At 39.8% G+C, this 7,983-nt stretch overlaps 1 long non-coding RNA gene across 1 annotated transcript; it reads left to right on the top strand.

The window, feature by feature from the left end:
• Nucleotides 1-2,321: 2,321 nt before the first annotated feature.
• Nucleotides 2,322-7,783, top strand: LOC142411233 (uncharacterized). Its single transcript, XR_012776140.1, has 3 exons — nucleotides 2,322-2,357; nucleotides 3,721-6,224; nucleotides 6,430-7,783. It is a non-coding gene; the product is annotated as an uncharacterized LOC142411233 (long non-coding RNA).
• Nucleotides 7,784-7,983: the final 200 nt, after the last annotated feature.

A 7,983-nucleotide genomic window follows, 5' to 3' on the forward strand; every position in this document is an offset into this window, starting at 1 on the left:
TTTGTCTTGTTATAAGGCATCCTTTATAAGAAGAGTAGAAAGCCATTTCTACAGAATAAATAGCAAGGCTGTACCCTGACTGAATTAGTCCAGCTGAGCATGAGGGAGAGTTGTGGTGACTGAGGCTGTAGTATCTGGCCATGTTCGAATTAACCTGATGAGTTTTTTCAGATTCTGGATTAGTAGCCAAGTGGGATAGCTCTTGATTTAATAAAAAATCCAGGTAGGATGAATGTGATGTGGGGAAATAAAATGAGGAAAAATATGAGTTTAAATGCATGTGAAGGGAGAATGGAGAGAGCGTGACAAGAGGGCCATGGGAAGCACAGATAATCAGAGCCACCAGCTTGCTTTTCAAGTGAAAAATGAGCAGTTAAGAGGAAATGGAGGAAAGGAAACTTCCTGCTTCTTCATGGAAAGCGGGGAGCTGCGGCATTTGCTGCATCAGAGTTGTTGGGGGATGTAATGCTTATTTGAAGAGAGGAAAGAAGACTAAGCTGTCTGGCTGCTATGGATGGCTGGTTTTATTTTGGGTATCAGAAGCAATTGTGTGGGGCTAGAGAGGAGTGAGAAGAAGGTGCATAGTTGCTAGACTCTGCCTTTCTTTTTTCTGTTAGGTGTCAGTCACTACTGCAATCATCTGTTAAATGGGTAGAGGAAACAAGAGTAAGCCTGTAACTTTGGGGTGATAAAAGAAAAAATAAAGCTAGAAGGAACTGGAAAAATAAATTAAACATTCCTTTTCTATCAAAAAAGAGATTGAAGGAAAAAAAGAAAGAGCTCTAATGTTCCAGAGCATTAAAAACAGGAAAAAAGAAATAAATTTTAAGATACTTAGTTGGTAAATATATACTTTTTAAACAAGTGTTTACAACCATTTGACTACTATTTTTTCTTTCCCTGTTAGAAACTACTTTTTATGGTAAAGGGCAATGCTCTATAAACTGCGCAGCCACCCACGCAGTTAGTTTATAAAGTTAAATAACAGTAAATCATGCTAGGCTTGGCATTAGTAGGCTTTATGTGACATAGTATTATAGGTGAGATGTAGACCACCTAGCAAAGTAGGCTGTTCTTGTAGGTTGAACACAAACTCAATCCACAGCAGTATTGCTATGCTCAATCTTGAAAACGTTGAAAGTATGAACGCAGTGCAGAGAAGCGGATGTTTAAATCCCTATGTTCAGAATACTTCAAAAATCAACTTTGGTTCCCTAGTAAAGGGTCTAGCTACCAAAAGGAGGGCACATTATAGCTACACAAGTGCTCTTCAGACATAAAAAGGAGCAAATGCTTGGTCCAGCAGTCTCTTGTCAGGGAAGAAGTTAGAAACAAGCTGCCTTTTTTATATGAGGTCTGAAAATTGTTCCATATTTCCAGATTTCTAAAACTTCATGAGAAGATGGTCAGTTTTCAGGTGGCGCAAAGTTAGATTTTGTAAAATAATGGAGATTAACTGGATTGTTTCTTTTTTCTCCAAAATATTAAACCTATATAAATGTTCCCTTGACTTCCTTAGTTATACTTTAAATGCTTTTGTGACTCTTGCTCTGTTCGTAACCTAAACGTAATTCAAAGAATGAAGCACAATGACTAAAACTTAGAACTTGACTAGTGCATTTTCTTTATTAAAAAATGACCAAATTATAAGAATGAAATAAACAGGAATATGACATAAAAGTACATTTGATTTTTTTCAGACCTTTCCAGATGTAATCATCTACAGTTGTTGATAACATATATAGAGAGAGAGACTACAATTTTATTCTGACAATGTCCAGAGTGCTAAAGCTACTACCTGAAGATTTTTTTCATGTGATAAGGAATTGTATTTGTATTGGCAGAAGTTAATTTTTTTTTCCTAATTAACACAGAAGTTTTGCAAAGTGAAAAATAAATAACAATTAACGGGAAAGAAAATATGCTCTTTTAGCATTTATGACATATTAAACAAAACATATTAAATACATGGTAAGATACTTCTCCTCCTCCCAGCCATTTGAGTAATAACAATGAATGCTGCTTCTCAGAGGACCGATTTCCCCACTGCACAAGTCCAGTCTTACATAAGGCTAATTCTGCTACAGTCACTTGATTTATACTAAAGTAATAAGGTGAAGGATCAGATTCTCTGTTTTCCAAAGAACGTACTGAGTTGATAATGATGCTTAAAAACCAAAAAAATCTAAGGCCCTGCTTGGTCTCTATAGCCAAAAGATTTCATGGCATTTAGAAGGGTTTGTCTAGGCAAGCCTGGAAGCTCTTCATCCCTAATTCTGTATGTTCTTTCTCACAGGTACTTCAAGCATACCTACTTCCCCGACTTTGTAAAATGACTTTGGGATCTTTCAGGATAGGTATGACATTATCATTCTGCTGTTAAAAGACTAGACCCAATGTCAGTTGAAGCTAGCACTGATCGTAGTGGCCACTGTATCATGCCAGTGTCCTTAGGCATAGTGTGTATCATAGGAAGAGGAACCTTTTAAACCTCCAAAGGATGGCACAGATATCCCCTGTCTTCTAGAACATAACTTCATGCTGAATCTGAGCACCACTACTCCCACTTTGGAAGGAGAAACTTGTAAACATGTTTCTGAGGGAGTAAATGCCTTTTTATTTTTGACACAGAAGATCTTAAGTAACCCCTGTCATATGTAAAGACTGTTTTGGGAAATTGGTTTTTCACATTTCAATTAACTTCCCCTAATGCTCAAACCAAAACATAAGCAGCATTATCATTATGTTCAGAAGCTAAAGGAAACAAAGAAGTGAATCACTTATCATTTGTTATAGCTACCATCTTCTATGACTTAATTAAAATATGACATTAATTTCAAAACCATTCAGCTATAGATATATATTCAAATGGTTATAATGTAATAATGATAGGCGCCAAAATTTTGCTCATTCACTCTAACAGTTTATTTTAGGAAACTCAGTCCAGCAGGATGAACCTTGAATATACAGATTAATGCAAGGAAGGAAATTTTATGATGTCTGTTAGTTAATACAGAAGCCAATCTTATTAATCATGGATTTACAGAGGGCTGTTTTATTAGATGTTAACCATAGCTTATGTTGACAATTGATTTTCATTGTAGGACAACTAAATTTATTATTTGTAATAAGATAAAGATAATTAAATTGACTTTATAAAGGTAACTATCATAAATGTTAGTACCTGTGAATAGCAAACATAAAACTGCTTTAGCAGCGAAAATTCAGTTAAGTGATAGGTGCTTTCTTTCCATTACATCTAATAGTCCCTGAACAGTTTTAGCCCGCGTTTTATTTTCCAGAGTTTATACCTACTGCTGTGAAAAACTGTTTGGGTTGAAGCCTCACTTTCAGTTTATTTTCTTTCCAATGAAACAGGATCAAAACACTTTTAAAGTTATAGAAGTAAAACAAAACAAAATAAAGCACTAAGTACAAATGTATTATGCAATGGACTTTTGTCCTGTCATTTCTCAGATTTGTCATTAAATTATTCAGAATGGTATATTGAAAAAGCTGTTGGATCTACAATAAAATCTGACTTTCAGGGGGTTTTAAGTATTAAAAAGTAATTATTAAGGAAGTTAATTTGGGCCTTGCAAAAATGAGAGTACTTGGAACTTATTTAATCTTTTTTAATTGTATGGGTTTTATGATACATATCTCTCCATCCCTTAATACCATCCAGCCATCTGGGTACAATCTTTTGAAAATGTGGAGGAATACAGCAAATAATTAGACATCTTGGAAAAGCACCTAAAGTAATATCTTCAAACCTAGTGATGATACATTTCTGAGCTTTGACAATGTGGGAACTGTCCAATACAAAAGTAATTCTATCAGAATGCTCACAGTATATTTTTACTGTAATATTAATCTTCGGTTTCTAGTTCTAATTTGCCACAACATTACAGGCTTGTAACTTGTCATTGCTGCTTTGGTGTTTTGGACCAGTAATGAAAAGAAAGAGGGAGTACTTTAGGAAGACTGTTTTAAACTGTGATGTAAGAGTGAATATTTGGTAAGTTAGGGTTTTTTAATGAAATACACTTGGCTGCAGGATCTTTGTATTATTAGAGCTAACTGTCACTACTTCTTTCACGGTTTTGTAGCTTGTGGAAAGAAGGGTTAGCTAGATGGCGGAGTACAGAGGAAGTGAGCAGCACATCACAAGAACTACAGTTTACCAGAGATGTCAGGCTGCTGGTTGCTGGGCTGCAACATAGATGCCAACCCAGTGTGGCTGTTATATTCAGTTTATAACATGGCAAATCAGCTTGGTGCCCAGAGCAAAAAGCAATGAAATTCTTTGTAACTTAAGTTCGCGGCCAGTTTCCCTATGGCACTGTTACTGGTGCAGCTTTCTCTAACAGAAGAGCTATAAAACACTTTGTGCCCGCTGTATTTTTGGTGCTTTGTTGTTCTTGTGTGGATGCTCCTGACAATCTGACCCCAGAGCTCTTTGCTGCTTGCTCCAAGGGTAAGTACAGATCTTGCACTGCTAGGATCCAAGTGTTACAGAGAAATTCCTCATCTCTGTGGCATTCCTGCTGTGTGACAGCCACAGAAATCTGGTCAGAAGTGAGTACCCACTCTGAGTGAAAGCGAGAAGGGTGCTAACGCATGGGTGCTGGCAATTCATGCTGCCATGCTTTGAGGGCTGACTACCGCTATTGCCTGCCTGCCCTGCCAACAAAAGCTGCTGTCAAAGCATAGCCTGTGTATCTCTTCCTACACCACCACAGTTTGGATCTTTTTGTATTCATGGAGCTGCCATTATTTCCACTTGCATTTTGTGTGCTGAGGGGCCCAATCTCAAACCCAGCTGGAGCTTGGTGCGGCAGAAATGGGGTTTCAGCCCACACCACCTTTTCAGCAGCCATGGTTGATTTTGATGGAGCTCAAAAGTCCAGGTGAAGCTTCGGTGGAGATTGTCATCTTGTGCTCAAGCCACCTCTTGGCCCCAGGTTTTCCTCCCAAAGCAAAGCATGGCCTGGATTCACCCTACCTGTGTTTGTTTGGGCACCTAAATGGAGGTACCTGAGAACCCTGTCATACCCTGCTCTCTCCAAAGTCGGGGAGAGAGACGAGAACCTCAGGGGATGATTCATTGCTAGGTGCCCTGCTTGTTTCTCTCTGTCGACTACATGGGAACCTAAGGAGGCAACGATTTTAACTTGGATGCTACAAGTGCATAGAAGAATCTGGGATATGCATCACTCACTTTGAATTTTCCTATTGTGTTTTTTTAAATGTTAAAGACATTTATTGAAATATAAAATACAGGTGCCTTGGCTGAATTTTGACTCTTCACAGCTACCTCACACTGCACTGTTAGCCACCTCCAAGTCATTATAAATAGCACTTTCTGATTCTCTGTATGTCCATTTGTTGTGAAGGTGTTGTGAAGGAAGCCATTGCAAGAATCTGGTATTGTCTGGTTTTAATACATTACTTAATCTGCTCAGGACCAAGCCAAGGCAGACTCATTCTTCAGGCAGTTTCCATTTTGATGTAGTATTTACTTTAAATGAAAGGCCATGATCCTGTTCAAAGACATGATTTCCCCCTCTCTCCCCTGCTGTCATTAGAGTCAGATAACAGGAAGAGACAGTAAGATAACTGCCACTTATTTGGATTTCACTGAAGCTTTCAGGCAGAAACAGGGACGCCAGCCAGAGCCAAATCAATTCATTTGAATGATTTGCTGATTATCTGTGTTAGTGATTCCCTGATTATCTTGCCTGGTGTCCAGGACTAGCTCTTTGCCTTTGGGCTTGGGTTGGCTGTTTATTTTAACCTATTATTTCTAGGGAATAGTCTGCATCATGAGTAGTGCACCCTAGTCTGTAGAGACAAGAATAATTAGCACTGGAAAAACTGAGGACTGGTATGTTAATAACCGATTGACAGAAAAAAGCTTGATCATAGTTTTTCATGGGGGCATCTTAACTTGTTAGTGAAACAGGGCTGATAAAGTGGCCTTTTATAGCTCCTTTCAAGACTATGGCTTGAACATTTGTATCACTGCTTTTGTGTCATAATTAATATTTAGATTATGGATGTTCCAAGAGCTCCCCACCAAGACAGACTGAACAAGGCACTATGTGAACTATACCTGTAGAAGAATTTAGTCTAAAGGACTGGTCAGGGAGCAGGTGAACAGGCACAGACAGGCATGGATGCGGTGACCTGAGCTCCAGCAGCCACATGCCATGGCAAAGGTAGGTGTCCAGGTCCCCAGTTTCCAGTCCAGAGTCGCTGGACCACAGTCTTCTCCTTCCCCTGTCTGGCAGCACAGTGCTACTGTAGTCACTGCTGCATCCCTTGCTAGGAGTTCATATTCTCCATCCCAGTAGCACTCAGGCAAAAAAAGAGAACAAGTGCTGCTCCTAACGCTTGACTTGAATGTAAGCTTTCCTTCCATAGAGTCTACCATCATACAAGACAAGGAACTACAGCAACGTTTAGGAAATTTGAGTTAATAACATTGAGATGCTGAAGTTAAAGTCCTGCATGATGGAGCTAGAGTAGCAGATGGCTAATTTGGTCAGATTGTGCAGTCTGACCTTCTCCCTCCTGCAACCAAAGGATCTGACGAATTCTTCAAATCTAGGGAGACGTCCTGTACTTTGGGGCTTCTGGCAACAAAGAGAAAAAGAAGCTCTGAATTTGATCCTCTTGCATTGCCATTACCTTCCCGATGAGGCAGGCCCTTAGCCAACAAACAGACTGTTTTCTGGCTTTTAACCATGTGCATTTTAACAACATAATGTAGATAAACATATGCAGCTTTCTCCACAATAGAAATAAATCACTTTATTCTGTTCATTACCTTGCCTGAGTGAATTTGTCTGCAGTAACTAAGGCAGTTAGCACATGGTCTGAGCTAATGCAGAAGAATTGGGGAAATAGAGCTGTGACCAAAATGAGATTCTGTCATTCTGAATGATGCAGAAAGAAACCTCAATGACAAAGCAATACAGATGGAATCAGACTACATGTTTTGCAGCCAAACACACAGAACAAGAAATGAAAGCAACTTGTGATGCTATCAGAATTATCGGCCAGTTTTCCCTCCCTACTTCCCTCCCTCCCGGACTGGAGCGACTGGTGCAGCCTGTGGGGTGAGGCTCCCTGCCCAAGCGAGAGTGGTGGCCTTGGGGCCAGGGCTCGCACCCTGCCTCGCCAGCCTGCCATCCTTTCCTTCCTGACTCTGTGTGTGCGTGTACGGCTCTGCTCGTTTTGCTCGTCAGTCCAGACAAATTGAGAAGACTGAAGAGAGACTGATAAACCAGCAATTACAGAGCAAAGTCAACAAGAAGAGATGGCACCACATTGACCAGTGGGAGCGTTTGTTCAGGGAGGGGAGAGAGCTCCAAGAGCAGATACAACTTTCACAGCACAGATAACAGGTTTCCTATTGACATCAGTCCCCAATGAAGTTGATCCAACCTGTAATATCTGCAAAATCAAACTTTTGGCAACGCCAACAAATCTAGCCATCCTGAAGCCTTAAAATATCCCATTTCAGTCGTACACTTTGCTGTAAGCTTCATGTATTAACATCAGCTGGATCAGATCTGATAAAAATGTCCAAAGAGGAATCCAGAAGTGTCAGAGTCAATTTTCTGCTTAAAGATTAATTTTTTACACTTACAGGCATCTATTGACATCTGTGTCTCTCATTAGGAGAGGAACATTAGAGCTGCTCTACTAAGCCAGACCATTAACTCCAATGTCTTCTTCCTGCCAGTGACCAGAAGAGGCTGCTGAGGGGAGCTGTGTGAGAAACAGGCACAGATAGAGAAATCCTTTCCTGCCTTCATCAAACAGCAGTGTAAGGGCTTCCTGAGCCAAACGCTGTGAGCAAGCTACTATGTTTAATACTCATCGATGTACCTATCCTCCATTAATTTGTCTTCTCCTTTTCTGAACCCATTTGTACTTTTGGCATCCAGCGCTTCCCATGGCAACAAGTTC

The sequence above is a fragment of the Mycteria americana genome, chromosome 6, assembly GCF_035582795.1.
Source record: "Mycteria americana isolate JAX WOST 10 ecotype Jacksonville Zoo and Gardens chromosome 6, USCA_MyAme_1.0, whole genome shotgun sequence".
NCBI lineage: Eukaryota > Metazoa > Chordata > Aves > Ciconiiformes > Ciconiidae > Mycteria > Mycteria americana.